Source organism: Astyanax mexicanus, chromosome 21 (assembly GCF_023375975.1).
Source record: "Astyanax mexicanus isolate ESR-SI-001 chromosome 21, AstMex3_surface, whole genome shotgun sequence".
Lineage (NCBI taxonomy): Eukaryota > Metazoa > Chordata > Actinopteri > Characiformes > Acestrorhamphidae > Astyanax > Astyanax mexicanus.
This window is the reverse complement of record NC_064428.1, coordinates 6,509,292-6,523,872: the sequence shown is the minus strand read 5'-3', so window position 1 is coordinate 6,523,872 and position 14,581 is coordinate 6,509,292. Positions and strand designations below refer to the sequence as shown.

The following is a 14,581-nucleotide window of genomic DNA, read 5'->3' as shown; positions in this document are numbered from 1 at the left end:
GAGAAACAGCTATCGAGCATAGGCTCCACCCCCTGGGGGTGTATGTCTACTTAAACTGACAGGGTATCTGAGAGTCATGTAATGATCAAAGGACTGAAGTGGTATTAGTGTCAGGTTAAGAATTCAAAAGTTATAAGTGTTAAAGACATTTAACTGCACCATGGTAAAACTTATTTGCATATGGTGGCCATATTGTTTACAAATGTAAAGATTTTTAAAATAATTATTGAGGAGTAAGCTCCGCTGAACTGTTTGACACCAAACATGTCATGATTGGTCAAGGAGGCAAAGACAAGATCTCAAAAGTAGATTTAGCATATTATGCAAATTAAAAAAAATTAATTGGGTGGAGCATAAACAAGAATGACCCAGGTGGCTGAGCAGCATGACCAAGAAGGATAAAGATGTTCAATTAAGCAAGACAAGCAAGATTAAATAAGTTCAGCAGAGCTTTATTTAGAATAATTCACCTGTAGCTGTTTCACCAAATGACCACCAGAGCGCAGCAAGAGACCACATATAACCTGCTGAGAATTTATCACTCTATAAGTAAGACAGAACATTCCCTATCAGTGTGTTTCTATTTATTAAAAAGAGAAGAAAAGTCCGATTGGGCTCCAAATTGGTACTCATGATCAAGTGGTCTGCATATATATGTGTGTAAATTTGTGTGTTGATAGGGTCAAAGGTTCCTGACTTCTGTCCATTTAGGTTTGAAAAAAGTGATAATACAGGCTTGAGGCCTACAAAATCGCTGTAGTTTTCCAGCCGTTGTAGAGGCAAAACATGTCCGATTTGGCTGAAAATTTGCAATCAAGATCACAATATCAGTCTATATATATATATATATATATATAAATGTATAAATTTGTGTGTTGATAGGGTGAAAGGTTCCTGTCTTCTGTCCATTTAGGTTGGAAAATAGCAATAAATAGAATAAATTGAAAATAGTTATTTTTTCACTGTAGAGCCTACTGAAGACTTATTTGGCTCATACTTGGCACATGTATTTCAAATGTCATTGTTAATTAGTAGCTTCAACAGTTTTGGCATGTTTTAAACTTTGACAGAGTTTTGGCCAAATAACTCTGAAAAGGCTTTCACGTACATGTTTGATCAAGGTTTATGGGCCTCAAATAGTTAAAATGTCAAGATTTTTTTGATAATTATTTACCTAAAGGGTGTCAAGATTGCATCAAGACCAAATTTGTTTTGATTGATTAAGGACTTAAAGACAAGTTCGAAAAGAGCAATTTTTACTCTTTTGGCCACTGATGAAAATCTTTGCATTTTTGGTAAACACATGTAATTACAAAGTTGTAAAGGCTACCGCAAAGTATACAACTAAAAAAGAATAACAAGCCTAGGCCACTTGTACCTTTAGATATAACTGATTTTCTGCTATAGCGCCCCCTTGAGGCCAATCAACGCCATATTTTAATGGATGATAGAAGGCCCTGAGCTACATGTAGCGTATAAGTATCGTCCTGATTGGTCATTGTTTAGCCTGTCAAAAGCTTGCTGGAATCTGATTGGCTAATAACGATCGCAAAAATTTGCATATCAAATTTTCCTTCTGTAAAACATTAGGACATAGGCCATAGATGATACATGCCAAAGGAGAGCTTCATAGCTTGTACGGTTCCTGAGAAACAGATTTTTAGCTTTGGCTCCGCCCCCTGGGGGCGTATGTCTAAACAGATTGACGGGCTACCTCAGAATCATGTTGGCATCAAAGTTGTAAAGTGGCATTAGTGTAGGTTTAAGCATTCAAAAGTTACAGCTGTTAGAGTAAATTTGGGTGTGCCACGGTAAGGTTAATTTGCATATGGCGGCCATATTGTTTAAAAATTTCAAAATTTTTTTGATAATTATTGAGGTTGGGACTCTGCTGAGTTCTTTGACACCAAATATCACAGGATTGGTCAATGACCCTAGGACAAGTTCTCAAAAGTAGGTTTTGCATATTATGCTAAATAGCAAAAAATCTAAGTGGGCGGAGCTTAGTGGTTCTATTGACCTTTTTGATTTGCCATTAACCAAGGAATCATATAATGCAAGAGTTTTGGATCTAGCTATCAGGGCGTGGGAGTTACGAGGCCAAACGCGTTGACCTTCGCCATAGCGCCCCCTTGAGGCCGATCGGGCTCATTTTTTGAATCTGAGTAGCGGTGAGAAGTACTACCATATGACCAAGTCTCAGCCCTGTAGGCCTTACGGTTTCTTCTGCCCGATCACTTCTATGGCAGAAAAAGAATAAGAATAATAATCGGAACAATTACAATAGGGTTTCTAGCACTACGTGCTCGAACCCCTAATAATAATAATAATAATAATAATAATAATAATAATAATAATCAGAACAATTACAATAGGGTTTCTAGCACTACGTGCTCGAACCCCTAATAATCAGAACAATTACAATAGGGTTTCTAGCACTACGTGCTCGAACCCCTAATAATAATAATAATAATAAGAAGAAAAATCTTAGCAAAAACAATAGGGTTCTACGCACCTTCGGTGCTTGAACCCTAATAATAATAGCTGCTCTATGGTGTTTTTCTCTCCTGTAGAGTGAGAGTGATCATTGAAAAACAGGGTGAAAGAGAAGGAGGATAGTAATAAATAATATGATATGCACAGAAACAGATACAGGGCTAAAGTGAGTAAATGAAGAATGCAATACTGCAGAAAAAATTGCAAGTTTGCGGTTCAACAGCGATGCTCCGGTAAAGGTGTTTGTTGGCTGCTAAAATGTTGGGTGAGACTTTACTTGGATGGTCCATTTGATGGCCTTATTGATGCTCAACTAACATTCAACTACATGTCTATTAAATGCAATTGAACTAAAAGGTGAAAGTAAATGATTCTCTTTTGAATTTAACCCTACATTCAACTCTAACCTGGGTTCAGAGTTAAAATTTAAGCTTAGGTTAAGGTTAGGATTAGGGTTAGGTGTAGGGTTAGATTTTAAGGTTGATTAAGGGTTAAGGTAAGGGTTAGGTGCAGGGTTAGATTTTAAGGTTGATTAAGGGTTAAGGTAAGGGTTAGGTGTAGGGTTAGATTTTAGGGTTGATTAAGGGTTAAGGTTAGGGTTAGGTGTAGAGTTAGATTTTAGGGTTGATTAAGGGTTAAGATTAGGGTTAGGTGTAGGGTTAGATTTTAAGGTTGATTAAGGGTTAAGGTTAGGGTTAGGTGTAGAGTTAGATTTTAGGGTTGATTAAGGGTTAAGGTTAGGATTAGGTGTAGGGTTAGATTTTAGGGTTGATTAAGGGTTAAGGTTAGGATTAGGTGTAGGGTTAGATTTTAGGGTTGATTAAGGGTTAAGGTTAGGGTAAGGTGTAGGGTTAGATTTTAGGGTTGATTAAGGGTTAAGGTTAGGGTTAGGTGTAGGGTTAGATTTTAGGGTTGATTATGGGTTAAGGTTAGGGTTAGGTGTAGGGTTTGATTTTATGGTTGATTAAGGGTTAAGGTTAGGGTTAGGTGTAGGGTTTGATTTTATGGTTGATTAAGGGTTAAGGTTGGGGTTAGGTGTAGGGTTAGATTTTAGGGTTGATTAAGGGTTAAGGTTAGGGTTTGATTTTAGGGTTGATTAAGGGTTAAGGTTAGGGTTAGGTGTAGGGTTAGATTTTAGGGTTGATTAAGGGTTAAGGTTAGGGTTAGGTGTAGAGTTAGATTTTAGGGTTGATTAAGGGTTAAGGTTAGGGTTAGGGTTAGATTTTAGGGTTGATTAAGGGTTAAGGTTAGGGTTAGGTGTAGGGTTAGATTTTAGGGTTGATTAAGGGTTAAGGTTAGGGTTAGGTGTAGGGTTAGATTTTAGGGTTGATTAAGGGTTAAGGTTAGGGTTAGTTGTAGGGTTAGATTTTAGGGTTGATTAAGGGTTAAGGTTAGGGTTAGGTGTAGGGTTAGATTTTAGGGTTGATTAAGGGTTAAGGTTAGGGTTAGGTGTAGAGTTAGATTTTGGGGTTGATTAAGGGTTACGGTTAGGGTTAGGGTTAGACTGAAATTCACCGCAAAAAAAAAAATCTAAAGCTGCATCGTTTTATCCCCAAGTCTGTTTTTAAGACAACTGTCACAGAAATTTTAAATGAGAAATGCTGTTGTCGCAAGTCTGATACTGCCTGATATTCTTTTCATTGTCAGTTTTGTCATTGTCTGTTGTATTTTTTTGCATTTGTGTTTCAAGATACTTTCTGCCTCTTGCCAGGCTGCCATTGTAAATAAGAAAGTGTTCTTAATGTCTTCCCTGGTTAAATAAAGAATAGGAATAATAATAATAATAATAATAATAATAATAATAATAATAATAATAATAATAATAATAAAAATAAAGAATGTACAACGATTTTAGGAAAGCTGCAAGTTTGAATCATGATTGAGCAGGTCTCAGAGATACGCAGATGCAAATCCAAGTATTTATATATATTTTTTTTATAAAGTATAAAACAAAGGGGTGTCCAGACAAAGCAAGGTCAATACTACTGGTAAACAGCAGCAACAAGGAGATAACATACCAAAGAGGATAAACAGCTCAGAGGTCAAACACGACAAGGCAATATCAGAAGGAAGGCTAGAATCAAGGTCGGTAAATGCAAAGCAAGGTCAAAGCGTTGCAAAGAAAAAATGCGCTATATGAGGTTAAACTCTCAATAGTTAGCAAAGGACAGATAGAACTGAACCCCTTAAATAGAGCCAAACACAGCAAATACAGATTACAATTCAGGTGATCTGCTTCCTGATAGTGCCGTGTGTGATGTCAGTGTGTGGAGCATCCTGGGTAATGTAGTTCGTAGATTAGAGAGCAAAGGCAGAGCTGAGTGTGGGAGAGAAGGGAGTTAAAATATGCAATAATTGCTTGTAAAATGTGACATGTAGAGAAGTTTCAGTGTATTTTTATTAGATCATTTTGGCCACAATAATTTAGTTTAAACACTTACTGTACAGGACTGATATATCAGAGTTGGAGTGGTGTTAACATTTCCTGTTTTCCCTTGTACAAATACCCCCTTAGCTCTTTTACTCAGTGTTTCTTAGTGTTTTTGCTTTTTAGTTACTATAAATCTAGTAAACTTAATCATTTGATTAATTCATTTTATGTAAAGTGTCTGCGAGAGTCTAACTCTCGTCTGATCCGCGTGAAAGATTAACTTATCCTGTGCGACAGAGGATACAATAACTATTGCCCTTCCTTTTCTGGGGTGGTCCTGATGAGAGCCACTTTCATCCTAACCGTTTTGATGGTTTTTGCGACTGCACTTCAAGATACTTTCGAAGTTCTTCAATTTTTTCTAAATTATTCTTATTTAAGAAGCCCTTGCCCTAATCTGGATTAGAACATTACTTAAATATTCACTATTCACTGTATAGCTGTAACTCTACCTCTTCACTACTTTACTTTAACTGATGCTCTCAAACACTTTATTAAGAGACAAGAAATTCAAGTAATTAACTCTTGATGAGTTCAGCACAGCTGTTAACTGAAAGCCTGAATTCCAGGTGACTCTACCTCATAAAACTGAGAAACTGAGAAAATCCAGCAGAGATGTTCAAAACTCTAAGCAAGAGGAGCTACTTTGAAGAATCTAAAATATAAAACATATTCTGTTTTGTTAAACCCTTTGAACTCTAGGCTGTTTTGGTGTGTTTTTTTCTCCGTTTTTGTTTTCAGTTCCTCTTTCAGGTCTTATAACACAGTAATTATATCAGACAGACACATGCCCTGATCTCTTTTACTCCAGAAGACATACGGCTGCTCAAAAATATAATCATTTAAAATGTATAAGGAAGCAGAATCGTTATATTTTCCTGGAAGTTATCATGTTTTGGTCAAAATTTTAAAAAGCGCCTGTATTTTTTTTTACTTATTTTTGAATGTATAGACTTTTAATATATTCACACTTAAGATATCCTTAAAAAATGGTTAAACTACAGTGTTTATGAGTTGAAAGCATAAGAATATTGATGATTTGAGTTCATTACATGGTTTATTAATTATTACTTTGACAAAATACATGGAGAAACAGCATCAGGAAGAGTTATTTTTCTTGATAATCAATAATCACACCTCTAGGATACATGTAGATACTAGAAACCTGATTATTAGAAAGAGTAAGTTCCGCACTTTCTAACCATATTTGGATGTTGTTTATGTGTGAAGGGATTCCTGAGTAATTAAGCTGAGAACACAAGGTGCGAATTTCGACGGAAAATCGGTCTGTAGAGTTCTAAGGGTTAATTATATTTTGTTTAGTAAATAATAATAATTCCACATGTTTTTCTTCATAATTTGGATGATTTTAGTATTAATATACAATGTAGAACTGATACTGTATGTATTAAAAACCCTCACATCACAAAGGATCTTTAATTACGAGCAATTTTCAGTCTCATGACCACAATCACACACAATCAAGTGTAATCTAATAAAGTGCAGCACAGTCTGCTCTCTAAGCAGGATAACTGGATGTCTACAGTGATGGCCATGCTTCCTCGTATTGCATTATTTATGAGCTACCTACCATTCCACAGCTAATAGGCTGCCAATGATAAAGTCTCTAAATTAGTCAGTGTGGCCGTCTCCACATTTGCTTTCACAACTTTGAATGCTAAATCTCGCACAGACCAGACCCCATAATGTGTGAAAAAGCAGCCCAATGTGATCCATTCTTCCAGAACTCTCCGTTTCGCCTCTTAACAGAATTTTCCTGGCCTTCTTTAGCCTTCTCTCGCTGTGCAGATGGCAGCGAGCAGCCAGAACTCTCCGTTTCCCTGCTGTTACATTAGCTAGCAATGCTACAACTGCTTTAGCCTTAGAGTGGATACCATGCAGCCAAAAAGAAAACCAAGAAGGTTAACAAAAAGACTTAACACTTCCTAAAAACCCTGTGTTCATTACGCCTTATGAATGCATTTATAATGCATTACATGACATGCATAATTATACCTTATAATGACTGTAATAAGGCTGTATAATAACTCATACTCGTACTTACAGCAACATTCATATATTACAGCTTATAAACTACAAATATAAGGGTTTATAAAGAAAGGGCTTATAAATCCTTATAATATCTGTATATAAGAACATTCTACTTATATAAGATAAAACTCTTGCATCCGGACTGCAATGGAAAAAAAACATGAGGACCAGTGACGTGTTTTTGGCTTTCTTTCTTGGTCACATGTTATGGTGTTCAGTAGCTCCTCCATTTCCACTCGCTGTTGTGTTTACGTGGATCTCCATGGAAAAGCGCTCCCAAAGTGTGACAGTCGACACATAGCTACAGTATTTTATTAAAGGCGAGGAGATGAAACTCAGAGATGTGGGTCCGGACGGGACTAAAATTAGCGGAGGACCACAAAAAGAGTTCAGTGAAAAACAGTAGAAAATTCAGCCTGTAATTTTCTCAGAGGACGTCTGATTAAAGCACATACATGGTCGTTCTGGACGGGAATAAAATCACAGTGGATCCAACATAAAAGAGAAATTTACACCAGAACCCCCTGAGAAAATAATCCCATCTGGATAAGGCTTTAAAGGCTTTAGACTAAGGTCAAGTTAGGGTTTTTTCTTCTCTTATAAATGATAACGGTGATACTGGTTATGCCCCTAGTGGTGGTTATGCATTATAACGCCTCCTCCTGCTAAACTCATCCCCGTTCTTAACTCACTTTACCCCTGTTCTCACGCTTTATCCATTACTCTAACCTCAAACACATTTCATATACCTCTCTCTCATTTCATTTTCTTTCTTCACGCCATCCCGCCTCCTTCCCTCGCTGCTCTCAGACACGTCTACTCCGTCCTCGATCTTAATGGCCTTCTCTTGTTTCACTGTCATTTCTCACAGCTCTCCCTCACGCTCTTCCCCTCTCGTCCTTTCTCTGATTTGTTCTTCGGTAATGTCTATCCGCGGCTCGGCTGCTAGATTCACGGCATTGTTCGCGACAATGGAGCTAAGTGCCCTTTGCTACCACTGAAGAACTGTCAGAGAGAAAGAGAGAGAGATAGAGAGAATAAGAGAAAGAAAAAGAGAGAAGTAGAGGGAAGAAGGTAGTGCAATATACATTGCACATCTCAACGCGAATGAACTGACCTATTCTATTCTCTTCTCTCTCTTAGAACATTATATTAGACCTATACTGCACTTCCTTACACCCATCATCTAGATTTTAACATTTAACCCTTTGAACTCTAGGCTGAGGGTGGGAACTATCTGTGGTATAATATTGCAACGCATTTCACACACATCCTTACAGCTAAAAGTATGCTAAAATTAGGTAAAAAAATACTAAAAGTGTATTTTTAATTTAATGCACTTTATGAAAATACACATTAAATACAGTATACGTTTTTGTATTTCCGTAAAAAGTTTTTTAAGCAATATGCTTTAAATTATATGTTGTGTTGACAGAAAAATATATAGTGTCATTAAATACAGCTTAAAGTGCACTTAAGTGTATTTTTTCCCATTAGATTTAACATGAACACAATATCTGCATCAATGCACAAAGTAGTACATTTACAATATACTTCAAGTGTATTAAAAATGATGTTTAAAAACATAAAAACAAAAAAACTTACTCAAAAGCACAATTTAATAATTAATAATGTTGTGTTTAAATATAACTTAAATACAACTAAAATATACTTAATTTGCCATAATTTGCACAATTTAATGTTTTTATGGTGTGTTAAAATATAGCTTAATTACAACTAAAATATACTTAAGCTGCCATAATGTGCACAATTTAATGTTTTTATGTTGTGTTAAAATATAGTGTAAATACAACTGAAATATACTTAATTTGCCATAATTTGCACAAATTAATGGTTTTATGGTGTGTTAAAATATAGCTAAATGACAACTGAAATATACTTAAGTTGCCATAATTTGCACAATTTAATGATCTTATGGTGTGTTAAAATAAAGTGTAAATACAACTGAAATATACTTAAGCTGTCATAACTTGCACAATTTAATGCTTTTATGTTGTGTTAAAATATAGTGTAAATACAACTAAAATATACTTAAGTTGCCCTAATTGCACAATTTGAAGCTTTTATGTTGTGTTAAAATATAGTGTAAATACAACTGAAATATACTTAATTTGCCATAAATTTGCACAATTTGAAGCTTTTATGTTGTGTTAAAATATAGTGTAAATACAACTGAAATATACTTAAGTTGCCATAATTTGCACAATTTAATGCTTTTATGTTGTGTTAAAATATAGTGTAAATACAACTGAAATATACTTAATTTGCCATAATTTGCACAAATTAATGGTTTTATGGTGTGTTAAAATATAGCTAAATTACAACTGAAATATACTTGAGTTGCCATAATTTGCACAATTTAATGCTTTTATGTTGTGTTAAAATAAAGTGTAAATACAACTGAAATATACTTAAGCTGTCATAACTTGCACAATTTAATGCTTTTATGTTGTGTTAAAATATAGCTTAAATACAACTAAAATATACTTAAGTTGCCCTAATTGCACAATTTGAAGCTTTTATGTTGTGTTAAAATATAGTGTAAATACAACTGAAATATACTTAATTTGCCATAAATTTGCACAATTTGAAGCTTTTATGTTGTGTTAAAATATAGTGTAAATACAACTGAAATATACTTAAGTTGCCATAATTTGCACAATTTAATGCTTTTATGTTGTGTTAAAATATAGTGTAAATACAACTGAAATATACTTAATTTGCCATAATTTGCACAAATTAATGGTTTTATGGTGTGTTAAAATATAGCTAAATTACAACTGAAATATACTTGAGTTGCCATAATTTGCACAATTTAATGCTTTTATGTTGTGTTAAAATAAAGTGTAAATACAACTGAAATATACTTAAGCTGTCATAACTTGCACAATTTAATGCTTTTATGTTGTGTTAAAATATAGCTTAAATACAACTAAAATATACTTAAGTTGCCCTAATTGCACAATTTGAAGCTTTTATGTTGTGTTAAAATATAGTGTAAATACAACTGAAATATACTTAATTTGCCATAAATTTGCACAATTTGAAGCTTTTATGTTGTGTTAAAATATAGTGTAAATACAACTGAAATATACTTAAGTTGCCATAATTTGCACAATTTAATGCTTTTATGTTGTGTTAAAATATAGTGTAAATACAACTGAAATATACTTAATTTGCCATAATTTGCACAAATTAATGGTTTTATGGTGTGTTAAAATATAGCTAAATTACAACTGAAATATACTTGAGTTGCCATAATTTGCACAATTTAATGCTTTTATGTTGTGTTAAAATATAGTGTAAATACAACTGAAATATAGTTAAGTTGCCATAATTTGCACAATTTAATGCTTTTATGTTGTGTTAAAATATAATGTAATTACAACTGAAATATACTTAATTTGCCATACATTTGCACAATTTAATGCTTTTATGTTGTGTTAAAATATAATGTAATTACAACTGAAATATACTTAAGTTGCCATAATTTGCACAATTTAATGCTTTTATGTTGTGTTAAAATATAATGTAATTACAACTGAAATATACTTAAGTTGCCATAATTTGCACAATTTAATGCTCTTATGGTGTATTAAAATATAGCTAAATTACAACAGAAATATACTTAATGCAACAATTTAATTGTAAAAAGGATGTACTTTTCCATGTTAAATATACTTTTAAAATATATACTTAATACACTTTTCTTTTAAAGGGCTAACTTTCCTGCCTATTTGACTGCTGGTATTTCAATGTTCTTTTCATTCCCACTCTGAACTGACATTACTGGCATTTATTTCCTATTCAGAGGGGAGATAAAATAGGGAGATGACATTTTGCAAGGCAACATATAAAAGGTACATCACCTTGGACACTGGATCTATAGCTGGAATTCATTACGGTGAATAAATTATCTGATGGAATATAGCAGGGCGATTATTCAAAAACCTACATATAGCCAGGTACAGGCAAGTGAGCGATGATGACAATTTCCTTTTAATGAGAACGTCATTATAGTCTGGTGTAGTTAAAGTTATGCGTTATAAAGCAAATTTATGTGAAATATTACATGTCTAGAGCACAGAATAGGACAGATTTCTCAACCTTCTTAGATACCGCATACTCTGAATGATTTTCTCCATTTTACAGGTTCATGTCTGCAATCAAAATGTTGCAATAAGAGTGGTTTTGTTTGTAACTACAGGGGTTGGACAATGAAACTGAAACACCTGGTTTTAGAGCACAATAATTGATTGTGGTGACGGACAGTTCTGGTGGAAACAGGAGAGTTGAGGTGCACATTGAATTCTGTCGTGATTTGATCAGCCGTGGTTTTATGTTTTTTGGATACAATCCGGGTTAGTACCCGAACATCCCTTTCAGACAGCTTCCTCTTACAGCGTCCACAGTTAATCCTGTTGGATGTGGTTGGTCCTTCTTGGTGGTATGCTGACATTACCCTGGATACCGTGGCTCTTGATGCATCACAAAGACTTGCTGTCTTGGTCACAGATGCTCCAGCAAGACGTGCACCAACAATTTGTCCTCTTTTGAACTCTGGTGTGTCACCCATAATGTTGTGTTCATTGCAGTATTTTGAGCAGAACTGTGCTCTTACCCTGCTAATTGAACCTTCACACTCTGCTCTTACTGGTGCAATAATGTGCAATTAATGAAGATTGGTCACCAGGCTTCTCCAATTTAGCCATGAAACCTCCCACACTAAAATGACAGGGGCTTCAGTTTCATTGTCCAACCCCTGTATAAGTAACATGAGAAGATATCGTCTCCATTTTTTGTCAATTTTTAGTTTACTACATCATTTGAACAGACAAACTGTCCCTTACACTGTACCAAAATATCTTGAAGAATGAACCAATAGAAACTCTTTAAAAATGACCTAAAATAATCTTTTTTTACTTTAATCCAAGGAAAGTTTAGAAGGTTTTTCTCTCTCTGGTAAAGTTGCTGTTTTGGAGATACTTGTTTTTCATTAGACAGTGACGATATGAAACTGAACATAAATAAATAAATAATTAAACAGACCTTGGATTATAGCTACAGTCCCCTCCAAAAGCATTGAAAAAGTGAGGCCTTTATTTTTTATTTCTACAATTGTGTTTGAAATTAAATGATGAATATGAGACAAAATATCAATATTTTAGCTTTTATTTTCAGGTATCTGGACCTATCATTGATATCTTGATCTGATACACAATTCAGAAGATAGCACCTTCTGTCTGAAAGCACAGAAATATTGGAACATGTGACTTGTCAGGTGTGTTTTGTTGCCCAGGTGTGTCATGATACATTGATGATTTTTCAAAAATAAAAAATAATAAGTAGCCCTGAATGTCTACACTCATTTTCAGTTTCAGCATTAAAACCAGAGAGCTGTGAGTCAATGGGTGCAAAACAAGAAACTGTGAAGCTGAGAGAAGATTAATTAGAAAATCAATTAGAACTATTGCACAAAAATGGTCCATAGCCAGTTCACCCATTTAGAATGGCCAGAAGAAGAAAGTCGTCACTGGTGTATTAAGTAACAGATGTCGAACAGCTAGACCAAGCTAAACAACAGCAGTTTATGACAGAAAACATTGTGAGTGCTGTAAATAAAAATCGATAAAACAACTGTTAATGACATCAGCAACAACCTCCAGAGAGCAGGATGAAGATATCACAATCTACTTTTCATAGAAGACTTCCTGAACAAAAGTACAGACGTTTCAGCAGAAGACGAAAATCACTATTAACAAAATTAACAACATTTTAAGAAAGCCAAGCTGGAATTTGGCAAGAAGTACAGAGACAAACCACCAAGATGAACCTTTAACGATGTGATGGAAAGGCTAAAGTTAGTTAAAGCTAAAGGATCTGCTCATGATCTTAAACAAACCAGCTTATCTGTGAAACTTGGTGGAGGTAGTGCTATAACTTTAGCGTGACTTTAGCTTGCATGGCCTACACTATAGTTCCTAAACTTTACAAAACTGCCAAGAAAATGTATTCACTCCTACTTTAAATACTTTAATACACACATTTATTTCTTAAGCTTCATATCTGTGAGGGTCAGGAATGCATTTTGTATTTTGCATTAATATTATAAATAATCTGCATTTTATAATAGCTAATAAGGTGAAATTTGAACAGCAATCAAGCCAGACTGTGCCTGAAACTGGTAACTGGTGTAAAAGCCTGAAGAAGAATGTTAAACACACACACACACACACACACACACACACACACACACACACATACAAACATATCAGCCAACACATTATTTTCCTTACCAAATGATACTCCTAATGTGGCCATCTGCATCCTGATATGAGCCGAGCTGCTAGGACTTATAATTACATATGACGGGTATAATATTTGCGTACACTCACCAGTGTGTGCACACACACACACACACAATCACACACACACACACACACACACACTGTCACCCACCAGCATCCAACTATAGAAATTGCATTTTTTTTCTGGATAGGGTACGTGCAGCGTGTCGGTGGGCCGCTGCGAGCTTTACTGGAGCTGAAAATAAAAGTGACAATGTTTCCTCCAGCACTACATTATCATATTCACCATTTGCACAGAGGAGGAGGAGGAGGGTAAAAAAAAAAAAAAAAAAAAAAAAAAGAGAAAAGAAAACAGCTGTCTCATTTGCAAATGAAATGCTTTCCATTCCTCAGCAATGAAGAAAGGAATTTAATGAAACTAAATTGAATCTTGGGAAAACGGTGGGAGATGAAGGGCGGGAGGGGGCTTAGGTGGGGGGGCTGGTGGGTGGGTTTGTAAACGGCGCTGCAGAAAATATTCTCCGGATTGAGGGGGATGTTATTCACTGAAGCAAATAATAAACTGGATACACGTCGGCTCAGCGAACAAAATCACTATCATCCCTCATTCCTCTCTGACACTTAGATCTTGATCCACTGCACCAATAATCACCATTACAGCAGATACTATACGGGTGAACTACAGTAATCTGCAGTAAAGTGGAGACAGAAGAAAGATTAGTAACATATTAAAGCTAAAAAAGTGTGATGAAGAGCGCAGTGTGTCATCATCTTCATCATATATACGATATATTGAAAGTTGCAAAGGATGGAAAAAAAAAATAACAGAAAGAGCTGCAGTACCAACAGATTCACCCCAGCAGTGAGTGGATCAGATACTGCAGCAGTGCTGCTGGAGTTTTTAAACACTGTGTTTAATCATCACTCAATTTCCTCCACTCCACTAAAACACACTTCTACCTACAACTGAAACACCCTGTAGATAAAGTAAAGACAAGACAGAAGATCTGAATCTGTTGCTGCACAGTTTACAGTGTTCATCATCCTCTAGTCCTTCATCAGGGGTTACAGGACGTTGCCCACAGGATACTGCCCACAGGACGTTGCCTGCGGAACACCATCCAAAGGACGAAGCCCAAAAGATGCGGCCCAAAGAATTATGCCCAGAGGATGCTACCCACAGGACGATGCCCACAGGATGCTGCACACAGGATGATGCCCACAGGACAATGCCCACAGGATGCTGCCCACAGGACGCTGCCCACAGAATGTT

General features: G+C 35.4%; 1 protein-coding gene across 2 annotated transcripts in view; it reads right to left on the bottom strand.

Moving 5' to 3' along the window:
* The window catches only part of LOC103027145 (neural cell adhesion molecule 2), a 564,336-nt gene that overhangs the window by 196,942 nt on the left and 352,813 nt on the right, over positions 1-14,581 (bottom strand). The window lies entirely within an intron of this gene.